This window comes from Vicugna pacos, unplaced genomic scaffold (genome assembly GCF_048564905.1).
Source record: "Vicugna pacos unplaced genomic scaffold, VicPac4 scaffold_17, whole genome shotgun sequence".
In the NCBI taxonomy this organism is placed as follows: domain Eukaryota; kingdom Metazoa; phylum Chordata; class Mammalia; order Artiodactyla; family Camelidae; genus Vicugna; species Vicugna pacos.
Genome location: NW_027328738.1, coordinates 4757224 through 4777494, shown reverse-complemented (window position 1 = coordinate 4777494; position 20271 = coordinate 4757224). Strand labels below are relative to the sequence as shown.

The window sequence follows — 20271 nt, the reverse complement described above, 5'->3', positions numbered from 1 at the left end:
GTTTTTTACATTCTACAATCACTTTTGACTTTTGGAATTAATATAAGATAGAGACAGGTATGCAGACAAAACCAAACACTAAATGATAGTATTTTCTTCTAGGAAGTTAAATTTTGGTTATAATTATGCCGGGGGGGGAAAAAAAAAACAAACTTCCTAAGACAGTGGAAACTACTGATAACTTTTAAAAACTAAATCAGTTTATGTGAGTCATGCCTCCTTTCATAAGCATGTCAATATTAACAGGAAGTTTGTTGGCTGTGATTTATTCTGTGTTCCTATTTTACAGGTTTATTTAATGCTTTTGATGAAAATCATGACAGCCACATAGATTTTAAGGAGATATCCTGTGGGCTATCAGCTTGTTGCAGAGGACCTCCGGCTGAAAGACAGAAATGTAAGTGTGTTAAACATCACAAAATTTGGAAGCTATACAGAGAAAAAATTAGCATCCATTCATGTGAAAAATCATCTGATTAAGGCTTGAATTTTCATCCCTTTTGCAAATAGCAATCTCTTGCTGAGGTTTTACTGAGGTCAGTGTAAAAGTTCAATCATCTATTCTTTTTTACTGTGGAGTAATTTAAGATCTTTGTTATTAATAATGGTTGATTTTCCAGATAAATGTGCAATTCATGATAAATGAACTACATCAGTCATGATGTGTTTGAAAATGTTAAGCATATAGAAAATATTTTCTGGTAGTCTATATAGAAAATTTGTCTTGCTTAACTTGAATTGCAACTTATTTTCTATCACTGTGTATATTGATATTTTATTAGCAAAATTAAATTTATGATAAAACAATTTTATTAAATACTAAATTTATCTTTTAAGCCTAGCTAAAATATTATGGCATAATTTATAAGCATATTACATTCATAAATCTTAACCATATTTGTTTAGAAAAATGCAGCAGTTTACATTTAATTGGAACCTAATTCTTACATATTCACTAGGGACATTATCTCTGCATCTTTCTAAAATACAGCTTCACAAATACTGCATATTTTGGGTATGATACTTAATAGTTCAATATTCTTTAGTAATGTTGTACTGTGATGCACTCAGTTAACTTAATAGCATAATTATTACATGGGTGTGTGAAGTAGATAATTATTTAATCTTAAAAATTTAGATTTCTTTTATCTTCCCTGATAGTATACCATTACTCTAACCTGGCTTTGTGATACATTATTTGTTCACATTAAAGTTCTGGTATTAAAGAGGCTGAAGTCTTTGTTTCTCAATTGAGGTTAATTGTTGTCTTAAATTTTTTTTAAATTTATTTTTTTGCCAGTGGACTAGTGGAAGTTAACCAACTAGACTAACTAGCAATTTTGCTGATATTGTTGTTAATTAGCAAAGTGCTGATTCTTTGGGTTTTTAGCTTGTTGTATATAAACTTCATTGAAGATTTGAAATTGTTCTTAGGCAAAAATATTGGGTGCACATTAATTACATTGGAGAGGCAAAATCTTTATACAGTCATGTCTCATTATCTGCTGAGGATTGGTTCTGAGACCCCCTCAGATACCAAATCCATGGATGCTCATGTCCTTATGTAAAATGGCATAGTATTTGCATATAAACTATGCACATCCTCCTGTATACTTTAAATCATCTCTAGGTTACTTGTAATACCTAATACAATGTAATTATTTGTAAATACAATTTAAACGATATGTGAATAGTTGTCAGTGCATAGCAAATTCAAGTTTTGCTTTTGAGAACTTTCTGGGAAAATTTATATATATATATATTTTGATCTATTGTTTATACCTGTGAATGCAGAACCAATGGATACAGGGGGCTGACTGTAGCAGCTTTTTGTTGATTCTTAATGTAGATGGAATATTTTCTGCATTGTAAGAATCAACTCTGAAGTGATCAGTTATAAATATTAGAAATTAATTTAAAAGCTTGAATTACCTTCTCAAAATCTGAGATATTGTATAGTAACTTGGCCCTTCTTTTTCAGTTTGCAAGAAATTTAACTTTAGATTTAGGTGAAGGATAGAGTTCTCTAAGCTGGCTAATTATATAAGGAGAGAGACTTGTGAAGTGTACAGGAATTCCTACAAGTTCAAAGGACTTTAATGACACAATCTCCTCCAAATATTAACTTAATCCAGAATGTAGTTGTTTGAGGAAATAAGTAATTTCATTAGGGCAGCTTGTAATAAAATGTATTATACTTCAGAATATAAAAGTAATTTTCCTCCATAAGAGTTTCTTTTCTTTAGTTTGCTTCAAGGTATTTGATGTTGACGGTGATGGAGTTCTCTGTAGGGTTGAACTGAGAGCCACGTGGTTGCACAGAGGTCTGGAAGGACAACTGCACCGATGATACCCTGGTAAAGTCTGATTGTATACATCTTGCATGTAAACTTCCAACAGGAACATAGAGTGAAGAATTTTTTAAAAGAGGTTGAGAAAAAGATTTCTTACTACTTCTAGGTTCTATATTATGCTACTCAAAATATTCATAGCCAAAGATGCAAAATTGGGAAGAGAATTTGCCTTAGAAAATTTAGTAAACTGTATGTATTATGTAAAATTAAAAAATGAAACCACTGGAAAATTGTCATAAATTTTTAAGGCAAACAAGCAATCTATTTCTGGAATTAAAAAAAAAAAAACTTGACCGAAAATATTTTATACTTCAGCTACTGTCTAATAAAAATGATACCTTCTCTTTCCTAACTACTGATTTGGGTTTCTGGTTTTAAAGGAATTACTTGTGGATCTATCCAACATTGTAGAAGACACATAGAATGCACATGACACCACAAAGGTGAGTCTAGCAGAGACTAATTTATTCTCTTCTAAAAATACATTATATTCTGAATTGGTATACATACCTTACATATACATACTTGAATCTCTTCTACATCATCCCTGCTAAATGCTTATTTGGACCTGTGGTTACAATAACTCCAAGTTGTCCCTAAGGAAAGCCCATTTGACCTTTAAAAAACTCCATTAAGTGTTATTTACATAAAAACATATTTTATAAACTAGGCACTTTGTAAAAATTAAGTAGAGACAGCCCTTGCCATCTGTAGTTTATAATCTTTACTTCTCCCAGTTTAATACATTATGGTAAGACAAAACTTATATTGAGCAAAAGAAGCCACAGAATAAAAGAACACATTGTACAATTTAATTTATATGAAGTTCTAGAAGAGAGACAGAACTAATTTTAATAAGTGTTACAATAGTGATTTTGGAGATGGGTGATTTAACTGGGCAGGACAATAGGATATCTGGGATGTTGGAAATTATTTTTTATCTCAATCTGGGTGGTGTATATAGTTTTTAAATTTTTTTTCAATAATATTGGTGATGGTCTGTCCTAAGTTCTTTAATAGCAGCCAGAATAAGTGTATAATAGTAGAAACAAGCATGTACTTTACAAAGAATAAATCCTTGAATTTTTTTAGTTTCACAACATTTATTAAAGATATTATAATAGGTTTGCCTTAATGTCTATGTATCCCTGTGAAACTGAAGATAATCCATATATGTGAGACACATATGAGTTAATTTGACCCTTTCTATTCAAATGTTGATGTGTACCAAGTTGCAGATGGTAGGATGTAGACCATAGTGGTCTTCCACAGGCTTAGAAAAATAAGTAACATTTTTTTCAATCACAAATCCAGAAGAAATCATCATAGTCTTATTAACTGACACTCAATAGAAATAAATAATAGAAATGAATTTTTCAGCGCTTGATCTTTGTTTGGCAATTCAGATAACCGTCTTCATTTACTTTTCTGCCCAAATCTAAGGTAGCCATTTCTATCTGATATATATGAAAACAGAAAAACAGGAAAGTTTCTATTAGGAAATACCTTATGTAGAGATACAATTTCCATCGCCTTTCTTCTGGGTGTTTGATAAGTATGGAGGTTATCATTCTTGTCTATTTTTATATAACACCGAGTTTCTTCTTATGGCTGTACTTTTGAACATTAAAAAAAAAGATCATTTAGCTTCTCCATCTCCGTGTAACCATAATAATGAAATGGTAAAAATTTAGAATAGAATTTGGACCTTTCAACCAAACCTATTACCCATATTCACTGGTGACTAGATGGTGACAATATTACCCATTATTTTGTATCATTACATTGGTGTTAATATACTTCAATGGAAGTTGCATCATGAAAGCCAATAATTACCATCACAGTGCTTTAAAATCTTTTCTTGTAATAAATGGTAATATATATTGAATGAATACATGAATGTCATTAATAGTATATATTATTAAATATCTTTAAATAATAAATCATTAGATAATAAAAATATAATTAAGTTATAAACACAAAGAACATTATTATTCATCTAGGATTGTTAACGTGATTGTTCAAAACATGAAGTAAGAAGCATTTGGTTATATTTTTGCCTGCCAAGAAATATTGTCTACTGTATATAAATGTAATTTTTGGTACACTTTGACACCAAAAATAAAAGATACTGCTTTACTCAACTTGTGAAAGTAATGTTAAATTTTTTTTTGAGGAAATGTTAATATAGATACTCATTTATTATATATATTTAATTCTTTTAAATCTCTTAAGAAGTCTAATAATATTGCCAGATGTTTTAAAGATCTTAGAAAATTGTTAGGGTCAAAGGGCATAATCCAAAGAGTTTGGAAAAATGCTTTCAAAGTTAGTAAATAGTCCTTTTTCTCTACCCAGAGCCTTTTGTGGGTTCTGTTAGTAAACTTCACCTTGAACCGGAAGATACTGTGAGTTATTTCCCAGGTCTTACTGGAGGAAGAAGATTTTTGGTGATAAATTGCCCATGTTATGACTGACTACTTCAGAGTTTGGTTACTTTTGAACTTACTCTTGCTGGCCTACTTTCAGATGAATACACAGCATCTACATTAAATCATTAGTTTTCTTTCAGACAAATGACCATTGCAAGTTTAATAAAACAAATTTAATTCAAATAATATAAGAAAATGAAGATTTAAGGTATTCTTAAATATTGCTTCTCTTTCAGAATGGCCATCTTAACTCTAGAAGAATATCAGATCTGGAGTGTGAAAAATGTTCTTGCCAATGAGTTTTTGAATCTACTTTTCCAGGTATGTTTAAGGTAAATGACAGAGACTGAGGGCAGTGGTACCAGTAGTTCTACATCTTTTCCATTGTGTAGTAGTTAGACAAGTAGACTACAAACCGTATATTGTCAAGAGAACTGCATTAACCTGTACACCACCTGCAGATGGTAAGTTAGAACGTGCGTGCTTCTCAGAGTCACAATGTGCATGATAGGAAAGTAGAGTATAGCTGATAATGTTTATCTTAATAACTCATGATAGAGCAGATTGTAGACACATAGAAAAGAATTTAAAATGTAAAAGCCATTATAATTTGCTATTTTTCTTTACTTTTTTTTAAGACCCTTCCTAACAAGTAAGGCAGTGTGGACAGAGACATAGATCATAAGTTGGCAGCTGTAAATTTTTCACAATGTATACCATCTTTTCAGTTAGGAGGTTATTTTAGATGCAGAACTGTTTCTTAATTTTCTTTCTTTCTTTTTTTCTTTTTTGTAATTTAATTCTTTAGAAGGTCCAATAAAGATTGAAGGAGAAAGGAGGAAAGAAAAGCTGTCAGGGGTGAACATGAAATCATAAAACTTGCCAGATTTTAAGTATTTTCCCAGTTAAAGTAGTTCTCTTTGCTCCAATTTAAAGAAACAACTTATAGTTTCCCATTTTTCATAGTTCTTCAAAAATATATGTTGATTTAGTAGTATTTTACAGGGGGGAGGGGTGTGAGTAGGGACAGACTGGAAGTTCAAGATTTGTAAATACTGACAAGTATATATAGAATAGATAAACAAGCTTATACTGTACAGCACAGGGAGATATATTCAAGATTTTGTAGTAGCTCATGGTGAAAAAATATGAAAATAAATATACGTATATTCATAAAGGACTGAAAAATTGTGCTGTACACCAGAAACTGACACATTGTAAATGGACTATAACTCAGTAAAAAAATAAAAGATAAAACTGTTAGAACACTATAAAAAAAGTAGTATTTTAGATTTTCCTTATTTTATTCTCCTTTTCTTATAAAAGCACCCCTATGAAGATCAATAAGGCTTGATATCTTTATATCTATCGTGATCCTCCATTGTAAATAGAGTAACATGCCTGTGGCACAGCTATGTTAGAATAAATGAAAATTGAACTCTTCCTGACAGCTAATAACTAATGTATATTTAAAGCATATGAAATCTGATAAGCCTATGATGCCCATTTAAATCACTCAGTTGCTCCACTGTCAGTTATCAGCCAGGATCTAATTTGATGTCTTTATAAAATATAAATACATATAAAAATAATATAAACCTACTATAAACAGAAATGACTTGGTTAGTAATATGAAAATTGAGCAGCTATTTTTATCTCATTTAAAATGATGCCCTCAATTACTTTAAATTATCATTAATTATATAGACATTTTGACCACTTAAGTTTGTGTCTGAGTCATCTTGCAGCTCTTACATAGCAAAGCATTTTGAACTTTATATTGCCTTTCCTATTTTCTCATGCTTATCAGGGACTTGCATAGGCACTATTTTTTCTATGACTCTATAAACAGATGTATGCCTGAAATTTTCTTTTGTGTCTCAGTGTTTCTAGTATTATATTACTGACAGATTTTTTGTTGGTTAGCAATCTAATTTTTTTCTTGGTATATATAGTCCTTTCAGTCCTTTCAAATATATATATATATATATATGTAGTCAGTTTACAATATTGTGTCAATTTCTCGTGTGCAGTACAATGCTTCAGTCATACATGAACATACATATATTCATTTTCATACTCTTTTTCACCATAAGTTACTACAAAACAGTATTGGATATAGTTTCCTGTGCTATACAGTATGAACTTGTTTATGACTTGGGAGTTTGAGATTTGCAGGTACTAAATATTAACATTACATTTTATGATGCTCACTTTATCCCATATTCAGACATGCTTTTAAAACTTTATGTTCACTTAATATATAATTAAGCAGACTTACTCTAAATTGTTTTATTTTCTGTCTGTTTCTAAAATAGAATTAGCTAATAAATTCAGTGATAAAAGCTTGAATTATACTTTTATTTTATTTGCCAAGATCCCACTCCTGGCTGACCATTTTGGGTATTTAAGTATAAAGTAAGTAAATGTCAGTAGAATTAGGAAACCATTCCTATGGTAATATTATTTTCAGTCCTTTCAAATAAACTCAGTGCCCAATATTTTGCAGAGGAAGCATTCTAAACATGATCAGGATCTTCTGTCTTGTACGTTTGTCAGAAAGCGTGAAATGTTAAACAGTTTGATAAACAGAATAGTGCACCACACTGGCCCCTACCTATATCCATGTTCTAATCCTGAAATCTGTGAATATGTTATTTTACATGGCAAAGGGGATTTTGCAGATGTATCAGGTTAAGGACTCTGAGACAGGGAGATTAGCCTGGATTATCTACATGGGCCTAGTCTAACAGCAGGAGTCCTTAAAAATTGAAAATCTTTCCCAGATGTGGTCAGAAAGATATGACTTTGGAAGAAGGATTAGAAAGCTGTAAAGCTGTTAGCTTTGAAGATAGAGGAAGGGCCATGGGTAAAGAAATGTGGGTGAACTCTAGAAGCCGGAGAAGAGAAGGAAATATATTCTTCCTTTGACTTACAGAAGGGCATACAGCCCTGCTGACATCTTGATTTTTAGCCAAGTGATACCTGTTCCTGACTTGACCTACAGAACCATAAAATAATGTTTGTGTTGCTTTAAGCTGCAAAATTTGTGATAATTTGTTACAGCAGTGATAAAAACAAGTATAGGGGAAGTAATCCAAATTTATGGATTGGAGGGCTCAACATTTTAAAGATGTCAGTTCCCCTTCAACTGATTCAAAGATTTATATGTGCACATCAAAATCCCCAAAACTTAATTGTTGTTACTGTTTTTTTGTAGAACTTGACAAGCTGATTCTAAATACATAGAGAAGCTTGAAGAGCCAACAATAGCCAAGCTGATATTAAAGAACAATGTTAAAGAACTTATTATAAAACAATATTAAGTCTATGTGATAACTACCTAAAGTTAGACATATAGACCAATGGAACAGTATTGAATTAAACCCTGTACCATACATGAACAGTAATTTTAGATAGATTATAAATCTAATAAATTTGAAACATAAAGCACAGCATCTGGGGGAGGGTAAAGCTCAGGTGGAATGTGTGCTTAGCATGCATAAGGTCTTGGGTTCAACTCCCAGTACCTCCATTAAAATAAATAACCTTATCCTCCACCAAAATAAAGCATCTAGAAAATAGTGTAGGAGATATTTTAATGTCTTTGAAATGGCAAAGAGTTCTTAAATAGGACACAGCACTAAACATAAAAGAAGAATTTTAAGTTGGACTTCAGTAAAATTCAGAATTATTTTTATCAACAGATACCATTAAGAAAGTGAAAAGCCACACGGTGGGAAAATGTATTTTCTATACCTATATCCAACAAAAGACTTATATCTAGGGCAAATAGAGAACAAAAACCAGTGGGGAAAAAGGCAAAACCTCAATATTAAAATGTGCAAAAAAATTGAACAGGTGCTTCATAAAAAAAAAAAAAATCCAAATAAGCTATGAAAAGGGGCTGACCTCTTTAGTAATAATAAAAATACATACTAAAACCACACTTGGAACACCATTAGACATCCACTAGAATAGTTAGTTGTTAAGTGATATGAAGCATTGGTGAGGGCAACATGCAATGGGGACTCTTACACATGGCCAGTGGGAATATAAATTCTTACAAATACTTTGAAAATAGGCTTTTTGAAAGTTATATATATATATATATATATATGTGTGTGTGTATATATGTACACACACACATATATACATACATACACACACACACACTCCCTGTGTACCCTTCAGAAGCTTCTACATCTGAGCACAAAAGGACATCCAGAAAATTCTCATAATCACTATTTGTTATAGCCCCAAATAGAAAATGACCCAAACACCTGTCAACAATAAATACATAACCATAAGTGGTGGCACATGCATACAAGTTGTATACTTTAAAGCAATAAAAATAAATATACTAGTTTACAGAAAACACTAGTGGATGAATCTTACATAATGTTAAGTGGAATGTACGGGACTAAAAATTTCAAAAGCAAAAAAACCAATCCATGGTGGCTGAATTTAGGATGGTGAATCCATCAAAGGGGTGCCATAGTATCTGGGAAGAAACCCAAAGTGGAACAGCAATGTTCTGTTTCTTGACTGGATGAAGGTTACATAGATTTGTTTACTTTGTGAAAAATCACTGAGCTGTATACTTAAGATATGTGCACATTTAAGCATGTATATTATATTTGCATTTTTAAAAAAAAATGTTTGCTTGCAAAAAAAGATATCCAAAGCCTAAGTATTTATCAGTAGGAGAATGGATAAAACAAATGATAGTATATTCAAACAATGGAATACAATTCAACAATAAAAAAGAATCAACTACTGATACAAGGATGAACCTCAAAAGCCTAATTTATACATTTCATTGTCAGGTAAATTTTAACTCAGAAGGTAAACAAAACTATAAGCAGGCATGTGCCCTGGGGGGAGGGGTGCTGAAGCCTTTGTCTCCTCAGACCTGTGCCATTACTGGCACATCTCGCAAGAAGAGAGGCAGGGCTCAGCCAAAGCTACCATCTCCTCCTGTGCATAGTGCCCGGGCGGGTGCAGGGCTGAGACCTGAATCTGCACGTGGGGGCCCCACAACCTTTTAGGCAGGACTGAGACTTGTTTATAGCCTGAGGCAGAGAGGATTTTTCTACCCTGACACCTCAGAGAACTTGTGCCGCCAAGGGAAACAAGGAGCTCAGATTTGGCACAGAGCGTAGGCGGGGCTGTTCCGTGGTCTTCCCTGAGCCCACCTACAGACCACCTACCCGAGGCAGAGCAGGCAGCTGCACAGAGCAGCAGAGCGACCAGCACCAGGAGAGGGCAGGTGGGCAGCCACCCACCTTCCTGGCAGGAACACAGCACCTGACCACAGTGCTGGGACAGGGTGTGATCTGCCCACCTGCTTCCCCCCAAGCACAGCATCTGACTGTGGCATCAGGAGGGGGAGTGACCTGCCCACCCACTGGTTAAGAGCTCAGCTCCTGACCTAGTGTTAGGAGGGGGCACAATCTGCTGGCCAACAGCCACTGAGAGCAGCACAGATGAGGGTGCCAACAGAAGGCCTATGAAACAGCAAGCTGAGTTCATGAAGCAGGGCAAAGACACAAAGACCTCTCGATAAAACCATTAAGGGCACACCATCTCCAGGATAAGTAGGTAACTTCTACTCCTTAAGCCACGGTGCCAGAGAGATATGAGCAATGTGAAGAAGCAGAGAAACCACTCCCAATGAAAAGATCAAGAGAAATCCCCTGAAAGCATGAACAAAGAAATAGACATTGATGGTCTATTAGATCAAGATTTCAAGAAAGAGTGATCAAAGTACTGAAGGAACTAAAAGAAATAGTGTTTAGGTATATAAAATGTATCAAAAATGAAATAGAAACTATAAAGAAGAACTAGGTAGGGTTAGTAAACTCATTGGCTGAGATGAGAGCTGACCTAAAGGCTGTGCAAAGCAGACAAGAAAATACAGAAGAATAAATAAGTGACCTAGAAGACAGGACAACAGAAAGCACCCAATCAGAACAGCTGAGAGAAAAACAAATGAAAAACAAAACAATATACGGGACCTATGGGGTAATATAAACTGTGCCAATGTATGCATAATAGGAGTTCCAGAAGGGGAAAAAGAACAAAGCGGATTGAAAAGGTATGGGAAGGACTCATGACTGAAAATTTCCCAAACCTAAAGAAGGAATCATATCCAAGCACAGGAGGCTCAGAGGGTCCCAAGCAGGAGGAACTGAAACAGACCCACACCAAGGCATATCCTAATCAAGATAGCCAGATTCAAGGATAAAGAAATGATCCTAAAGGTAGCCAGAGAAAAACAAAGAGTGAGTTACAAGGGAACCCCCATAAGGTTTTCAGCTGATTTTTCTACACTATTTACAACAGCTAAGACATGGAAACAGCCTAAAATGTCCATCAAAAGATGACTGGATAAAGATGTGGGATATTTATATGATGGGATACTATTCAGCCACAAAAACTGACTACATAACGCCATTTGCAGAGATATGGATGCTCCTGAAGAATGTTATTCAAGGTGGAGTAGTTCAGAAAGAGAAAGAGGAATACCATGTGAGATCATTCATGTGTGGAATCTTAAATATATGCAAGATCTTGTGGTAACTCACAGCAAAAAAAAAAAGTGACAATGAATATATGTAAGTTCATGTATAACTGAAAAATTGTGCTCTACACTGGAATTTGTCATAACATTGTAAAATGACTATTACTCAATAAAAAATGTTTAAAAATAAGTAAAATAAAATATAACCTTTAAAATACTGTATAATGAGAGGTGTGATGTTCTAGTATCTGTTCTAAGTAGTACGTTAGAGACACATAAGAATAGCCAATGGTCAGAAAGATCACATATTATCAGCTACCACGCCATGCAAATTAATGGCATTTAGCAGATATTCATATATGTGTGTAAATATATAAAATAGGTATTAGTCTATATGTAAATCAAATAAAATATTATATTATAATCTAATGTAAAATTATATCAGCAAAAGCACTGTGCTGACATAAGTGTCTTGGTGTAAACAGATTACAATTTTTTATTGAGTTGTCATAATGGGATAATATTGTGAACCAAGTGGAAATTGTAAAAAAAAGTTATCCAAAAAAAAAAAAATCCTGACTACATGACAAGATGCAGTTACTATAAGGCCTTTCCCATTATTTACTATCAGTGTCAGAAAGTCTTGGAATAAGTTAGGAGAATTAAAAACTCTAACAAGACACAAGAATGCACTCTCTGTTAAAGAAAATAAACGAAAAGAAAAAAACAAATGAATAGACAATTAAGGTCCTACAGATAAAAATACCAATTTTTATGGGAAATAGCCTTAAAATAAAAAATAAGGAGATTATATTCTAATTTCACCTTTTGAATTAAGATATACAAAATTTAGCTGAATACCTTCGTATTTTGCACTTATGAAGAAAAAAATGTATTTGCAATGAAAAAGCAGCCATTACCCTGCCTTTTGAGTATTCTAAAGTTTTAGGTTTGAATATATTTCATCTTAAATGATCTTAAGCACTATGCACTGGTTGGTGTTTTAAAAATACCACTGTGTGTGGAACTTCTAAAAGTGCTTCAAAAATTTTATATTTTTGTAATAATTTAGCAATGGCCTGGATATTATTTTTAAGAAGACAACTCACCATGGAATACTGCAAGATTTTTTCAATGAGTTTATATTCACACATGTTTAAGATTGTCACTGTATTATGAGAAAATGTCAACCGTGGCAGTATTTTGACTTGAAAATGAGATAAGCTGAGAAGCATATTTTAAGTATAAACTAAATGATTGCATTCCTTTAAAGACAAGAAAGTAAAAGCATGATAAACTCTGACTTTGACACACTTAAAATATAAAAATTAACATAATGTAATTTTACACACTTCTCTTTAACTCTCAGTACTTTCTCAGCCCCTTTCCCATTACACCCGCGTCCCCGCACCTGACCCTTGGTGTACACACCTCCGTTCACACGGAGAAAGCGGGGACCCGGGCGGTGAGGACCCGGGGAGCGGACACCCCCGCGGCCCGGATGGACACGGACACTCACACCCGCATCCCCGCTCCTGACCCGCGGTGTACACACCTACGATCACACGGGGGAAGGGGGGACCCGGGCGGTGAGGACCAGGGGCGCGGACACCCCAGCGGCCCCGATGGACACGGACACTCACCCGCTCCCGGCGGGCGAGGAGAATAGTCGAAGCGGGCCCGCCAGCGCACCCGTCCCCTCCTGCCCTGCTGGCCGGGGCCCCAGCTCGGTCAGGTCCACACACACCCCGGCAGGAAGCGGGCTCAGGCCGTGGGAAACCGGCGTAACTTCAGACAGAGAGCGGGGAGCATCCTCCCGCAGACACGCAGGCAGCGCTGTCCCGGAGCCTCCTTGGCGCCGCCCTCTCAGCCCTGAGGAAAGCAAGCTCCGCCCCCAGGGAAGACGCTGGCTGCTGACGCGGACTGCGCATGCGCACCGCCACCTAAGACACGCTGGCTTCGTTCGCCCCCTGCAGGTCCTCGAGGGCGGTGCAGGATACTCGGAACTCACTGTAGAACACAAGACCCCTCCCAGCCATGATGCTAAATCAATGGAAATCTCAGTGCCCTGGCCTCTTTTTTAATGGCACTGGTGATGCTCTCATCCAGCCATGCCTGCTCTCTTGCCTGGCACATGCCTCAGTCCTTGGAATCCTGCCTGAATCAGATTCTGTTCTGGAGGAAGGACAGGTGCAGAAGAATCTCAAAATTCCAGACTTAGAAGATGACCAGGAACCCAAACTCAACTCTGTCAACTCCCTGGGGTCCCCTGAGGAGTGTGGTTTTCTCAGAACCATCTTCCCTGTGTCAGGAGCAGACCAAGCCTCAGGTAGCTTAGAGAGGCTATCATGCAGCACATGCTTTGGATGGTTCTCAGTTCAGACCTGCATGATCTTGAGACCCTTTTGTAACTCCTAACACTCTGTTTTCTCATACCTATAGTGATGGTTATTGATGACTGAGTTAAACCTCTTACAATGCTGAGGTGCTATTGTTCCTTGGATAACAGAATATTTTGAAGGGATCAACAGTTTATCACTTCCCCCTAATGAAGTATGTTTTTAAAACTAGAAATGTTTCAGGGGGCACTCAGGTCCTCCTCTTGCACCAGTTCCTGAGGTGTTGGCAGTTTCTGCTCTGAGCTCCAGATCCTGATCCTGCCGGTGGTCTATGGTGATGCCAGTGTGTACATGCTCTTCCTTTTGCACCGGTGTGGAAAGGAGACAGCCCTTCCCCTACATGAGGCTGCAACATGCTGACACTCAAAGCAGGCACAATGAAGAACCAGCTAGAGTCCCCGGTACCAGCTGTCCCAGGTAGAAACGTCACCTTCACCACAGTGTTCCTGTGCTCCTATCAGGCCTTCACTACTCCCAGCAGGCCATGCATGAGCAGTGTGACAGTGTGACACCTGCACAGCATGGTGGTGATGATCCCACCTTATCTGTTTCTTTTTGGAATGTCCCCACACCTCTCTGAGCTTCACTTTGCTCTTCTCACAGGCAGAGTTGTACAGGCATGAACCTCACAGGGTTATGGTAGGTAGTCACGGTAGCTGCTCACCCAGTGGCAGGCTCTGCCGAGAGGGCTGCTGGGAGTGCTGTGTGTCTTCACACTTGTCCTTCACTCTCCCCAGTGAAAACACTCTTGGCCTTATCCTTCCCTGGCCTGCGGCCTTTCTGTGCTTGCAAAAGAGCATGGAAACAATCTGCAAAGAAGTTTTGAGGTTCTGTCCATCTGGTCCAGGAAACGCTGACTCTCCTAGATGTGCTGTTGGGTGGGCTCTCATGGGAGGGGCTTGGGCAGGACTTCCCTTTGCAATAAGCTGCCCCACCCAGGCCTTTCCATGATCCAGACTCCTGGGACCAGGTTGCAAATCCCCAGCTCCCCACTTGTCAACCATGTGTCCTGGGCAACTTTCTCAAACCCAAGCTTTGTCCACCCAAGGTCAGCAGAGATGGGGGATAACAGGATGTCCCGCAAGAGTGTCTGTGCAGATTAAGTGAGGTAGAACAGACAGAACAGTGGTGGGGCCTGGCCCATTGGTTGGCAGAAGGGAGCTTAACATGTGCAGCAAGTTCCACGGGTCACCCAGCAATCTGCCCAGAGGCTTAGCCACTCCATCGCTATCATGCATCTGAAGTCCACTTAACCACATGGGAGAGAAACAAACACATTTTCTGAGTGTAGCTACCACAGGGAAAATTGCATCTGAGCGGGGAGTAATACCAGAGGGTGATCAGAATGTCGGAAGATGCCCCCTGGGTTTGAGCAGACTGGAGCTGCCCTCCAGAGCCTGGGGTTAGTGAGGATGGGCTTGTAGAAATGCCCCTCTCCTTTACCCATCAATGCTGGGTCCTGCGGGTACTGAGTCCCACAATCGGTGTGCTGCTAGGTCCCTCAGCACAGAGAAAAACCCAGGGGTTCCCACAAGGCTTCGGCCACATCCTCTGCTTCCTGAACTCCCACTGTGGTGACCCCACCTGGGATGCAGAGATGAGGTGAGGCAGGGACCTGTGCTGTCAACATCACTGCTCTACCCTGGGAATCTGGCACACAGTAGGTGCTTGGTAAGACATTGTTGAATGAACAGCAATACTGGGCCAAGTTTGTGTGGGTGTCTGTGCCCCCAGATCAGGGACCCCTCAGGGCCCACCTCACAAGTGACATGAAAATAATGATCCCACCAGGAGCAATAACAGTTCCTCAGAATAAATGGGCTTTTCCAAGCACTCTCCACCTGTTGCAAAGGCCTTCAAGCAGGGAAGTAGGCTGTCAGGGGCAGCACTGCACTCTCCACTGTAACAAGGAGAAAGCCAAGGGCCACAGAGAGGAGTGCCTTTCCAGTGTCACTGCTCACTTTCCCACCTTTTGGGAGACCAGGAGGCTTTTCTACTACATTCTGGCTCTGAAGCCCCAATACTGTGTGGACATGCCTCCCTCCCTGGAGCAAGGAACCACTAAGTGACCTGTCACTTGTCACCAAGCAGACAGGCTCCTTCCAGCTCATTGTGCCACCAGCAGGTTGTGCTAGAAGCAGAATCCTCTGGGAGACATCACACTCTCCCAAGCTGGAAACAGGTGAACAGCTCACAGGTTTCCTGAAGAGGATGGTCACATGGCCTTGATCTGGCCGATCAGCATTTTCCATCCTCCCTGGCCACTGTGATTGGCTCAAGGCTGGGCACCAGCCCAATCAGGCTCCACGGAGGTCAGGCCTAGTTGCTGGAATCCTGGGAGCAGAGAAGTTCTATTTCATTTGGGAGTTGAGGGGTGGTGATGTCAGCATGTGGCAGTTGGTGACTATCTTGCTTTCATAAAGGCAGAGCCATGTGAAGATGACACCAGTGGCAGAGCCCAGAGGTGGGGAAGGATGACTTTTGTTGATGTCACTGAGCACCAGGTACAGACCTGCCTGAAGCTATCTCCCTGTGGACGTCTCAGTTAGGTAAGTCATTCTCTCCTGCCCTGTTTGCTTCTTAAAGCCACTTTGGTTTTCTGACACTGGTTTTAAGAAAAAGTTTGACTATTCCTTCAAGCTGGCTAAATGGAGACCCTGGAACTGCAACAGTGAGGTGACAGGCAACAATGTGGCAAATAGACTCCAGAGGCCTCTGTTCAAACAGGGGATTGTAAATGACAAGGGAGAGTACACATGGCCTCAGTGAACAGATTTGCTACTTGTAGCTCCCAGTTCCTGGATATTAGAGTGCATTCACTCAGCCAAGTCTCAACTCTGCTGTCACACCTGCTAACCCACACCACTCCTCTCCCACCTGCCGGGCCTAGGGGGGCTGGACACCCCCGGGCACCTGAAACAGCCCAGGGCTTTATGTTGTAATTTACACAGGCTGCCCCTAGTTCTGAGGGTGAGGGTGACTGGGTTCCAGTTTACAGAGAAAACAGACTAGACGTTCTCACTGGTGAGATGTGGGGGTGGGACCCCAATCTACCATCTGACCTATGACTTCGGAGTGGACAGCCTCCCCACCCTCAGCCAGGATGCTTGCTAAGCCTAGGGGCTCAGGAGTCCTGTTCCCTCCATCACCCCTCCTGGAGGTGAGAGTGGGGGGCTCTTCTCTATACAACATTCACCCCTGCAGGGGCACACGTGTGACCTCACAGTCTGTCATCCCTTCCTTATGACCTGGACCTCCTTGATGTGTGAGCACTGCAGATCATGGGTGCACACGTGGGCAGGTGCACCATGACTGAGAGGACAGCACTCCAATTTAAGCCCCCTCCATGCTCAGATGATTACATCCTGGAATTGAGGGGTTCCCAGGGGTCAGGTGGCCAATTCTTGCCTTAGGGGCAAATTCTTATCACCCAGGGGGCTAATGTTTAAATTAAATTACACATTTACAATTCAATAGTCAAGCCTCTTTCTAGGCAGCCTTGTAGCCTCTCAGCTTTTACCCCTCGCTGTGACCATGTTCTAAGCTTCAAACTGAGTGCCATTATGGACATGAACATGTCCCTGTCATGTGTCACCTTCACAGTAAGCGGCCACCCCAAACTCCCCTCCTTTCCCCTTGTCGATATCTCCACACAGGGAGTAGGGCCCTTTTGATGCAGTTGTGCAAATGTGTGAGCTAAGGGTTTAGAATGTCCAGGCTAGGAGGGGTCTGCTCCACATGGCAGGGCAGGTGGGCTGGCAGGGGGTGATGGTTCACTTGTAAAACCTCAGCTGGTTTCAGGCAGTGACAACAGACTGGCAGCCAAGGGCTCAGCTGGTGCAGAGTAAGCGGATTAAATGTGTTCACCCAGACGCCTTGGGGGTGGCAGCCCTGGAGTACGACTACAAGTGAGGAAGGTGGAGGGTCCCCAGTGCCTGGACCTCCACCTTCTAAAAATCAGGACTGAGATGTGGCTTTGAAATCAGAACACTGGAGTTCAAAGCTTCTCCCACCACTTTGTCAATAATTCAAAGCAAATGAGCCTCAGTTTTCTCATGTGTAAAATGAGAACTTTGAAGCCTCTCCCTCTGAGGGTGTGGAGGGAAGTAAATGCGGTGACAGCAGAGCACAGGAGCTGTCTTGGCTGAGCCTGCATACAGGCAGGCCTTTGTTGCTGCCATGACCACTGTCTTCCAGGGCAGGGTCTGCACTCGTTCCCTGTGAAGGTCCAGACAGTAAACATTCTAGGCTTTGAGGGACGTACAGTCTCTGTCACAACTACCACCCTCTGCTGTTGGAGGGCAAAGGCAGCTCCTGCAGTAGGTAGTCCAGGCTCGCACCCCCGCTTCCTGACATAAGTATTCCTGAGATACAATTTTCACATAACTTTGTTGGCTTTAGGTGTGCAGCATAATGACTTGTTACATGTGCATATTGTGAAATGATCAGTTCATTAACTTTACTTGACGTCTGTCATCACCCATAGTGACACACTATTTTCCTTGTGATGAGAAATTTTAACAAGTACTCTCTTAACTAACAAATGCACAACGCAGTGCTGTTAACTACAGTCACCTTGCAGTACATTATGTCCCCAGGACTTGTTTATCTTCTAACTGGAAGTTTGTACATTTTGATTATCTTCCCGAATTTCAATCACCCCCTGACTCACCTCTGGCAACCACCAACCTGATCTCTGTTTCTATGTGTTTCGGTTTATTTTGTAGATTCCACATATAAATGAGATCATAGGTATTTGTCTTTCTGTCTTATTTATTTCACTTAGCATAATACCCTGAAGGTCCACCCAAGTTGTCACAAATGGCAGTATTTCACTTTTTTAATGTCTGAATAAGATTCCATTTTATATACATATATATGCATCACATTTTCTGTACCCATTCATCTGCTGATGGACACTTAGGTTGTTTACATATCTTGGTTATTGTAAATAATGATACAGTGAACATGAGGGTGCAGTTGTCTCATTGACATAGTGATTTCATTTCCTTTGGATATATTTCCTGCAGTGGACTTGCTGGATCATATGGAAGTTCTAATTTTAAATTTTGGGGGAGCCTTCTTACTCTTTTCCCGAGTGATAGCACCAATTTACATTCCCACCAACATTGCACAAGTTTCCCTTTACTTCACACCACCACCATCACTTGTTATCTCTTGTATTTTGATGACACCCACCCTGACAGGTGAGAGGGGGTATCTCATTGTGGTTTTGATTTGCATTTCCCTGATGGTGAGTGATGTTGAGCACCTTTTCATGTACCTGATAGACATCTGTGTGCCTTCTTTGGAAAAATGTCTATTCAGTTCCTCTGCCCACTTTTTAAATCAGATTGCTTGTTTTTGCTGTTGAATTGTAAGAGTTTTTTATATGTTTTGGGTGTTAACCCCTTATCAGATATATAGTCTGAAAGTACTTTCTCCCCTTCTGTCTGTTATCCTACCCTCTGCTTTCTGGATGACAGGGGTCCAGGCACTTGGGAATCTCTGCTTCTCACGTGTTTCCAATGGTGGGTGGGTGAGGGCTGTGTTCTGATAAAAGTGTGCACAACCGTGGGTCACTACCCCTTAGTTTAGAAGGTGGGCTCTGAAGAGTGCAGTGTGGGCAGGGATGTTTCCCTGAAGTCATCATTTGGATGGTCATGTGCTCTGGAACTCACATCATCTAGCCCGGGTGTGATGGGGCAATTTGCAAAGGGAGGACCTTGTAGCTAAGACACTGACCAGGTGATCTTGTGTCTTGTTGGAAGGACCTGGAAACAAAGTTGTGTGGAACAGGGACTCCTCCAGGTCACAAGGCTCAGTTCAGACTTCTGGGATGCAGAGACCTGCTCAGAGCCACTGTCACTGAGGAGGGAAGGGCCTCAGGCAGGAGGGAGGAGTTGCTGGATTTCACTTGCCCTGTTTGTCAAGTTTCAGCTCTGGTGATGTGTGGAACATGGGCTTAGCTTTGGGAATGTAAGAGGAGAGGTTCCTGGGGAAGGGCTGGCTTTTTCCTCTGATTGAGGTCCTACTGTGTGCCAATCACAGCAGTCCTCTGAGTCAGGGCTGGAAAGCCAGGCACAGAGAGGTCAGGGAGTTTCCAAGTCACACAACATTAGGGGCATCATTAGGGTCTGATGCAGACCTGACGCCCAGCCCACATTCTCTCTCCTTTCTCAGGACCATCATGATCCCACATGTCAGAATCACCCAGAGAGGCCCAGGTATGGGCACTGGGACCTTTCCTGCCTAACATGCCAGGAGCCTTAAGAGGGACGACAAGACACTTCCTGAGTCCATGATGCCCAGAGGCTGCTCTTAGCAAGAGGCTCAGCACACACTCCTGGATGAATCCTAGCTCTGTCCTGAGTCACTCTGTCCTCCCTGCCTCAGTTCTTCTGCCCACATGGGGCTGCAAACAGCAGCCACTTCACAAGGGTCTATGGAACCTCCAGGATCCTGGAAGCAGCGCCCTCACACAGGGAGCACGGTCTCCTTAACTTTTCCTCACCTCTTTGCTGGATGTAGAGTCCCAGAGGGGCACTGGCTTGTCCCAA

The 20271-nt window shown here is 40.0% G+C and overlaps 2 long non-coding RNA genes across 2 annotated transcripts in view; one reads left to right on the top strand and one right to left on the bottom strand.

Moving 5' to 3' along the window:
* Positions 1–20271, top strand: part of LOC140692781 (uncharacterized) — a 41972-nt gene that overhangs the window by 1313 nt on the left and 20388 nt on the right. The window contains exons 2-7 of the long non-coding RNA XR_012068353.1: positions 290–397; positions 2247–2357; positions 2735–2797; positions 5023–5107; positions 13884–14128; positions 16135–16260. This is a non-coding gene — a long non-coding RNA (uncharacterized lncRNA). The remainder of the gene's footprint in view (positions 1–289; positions 398–2246; positions 2358–2734; positions 2798–5022; positions 5108–13883; positions 14129–16134; positions 16261–20271) is intronic.
* LOC140692789 (uncharacterized) lies at positions 139–13126 on the bottom strand. The gene is made up of 3 exons (XR_012068368.1): positions 12956–13126; positions 3861–3965; positions 139–382 (listed from the first exon to the last, which is right to left on the bottom strand). It is a non-coding gene; the product is annotated as an uncharacterized lncRNA (long non-coding RNA).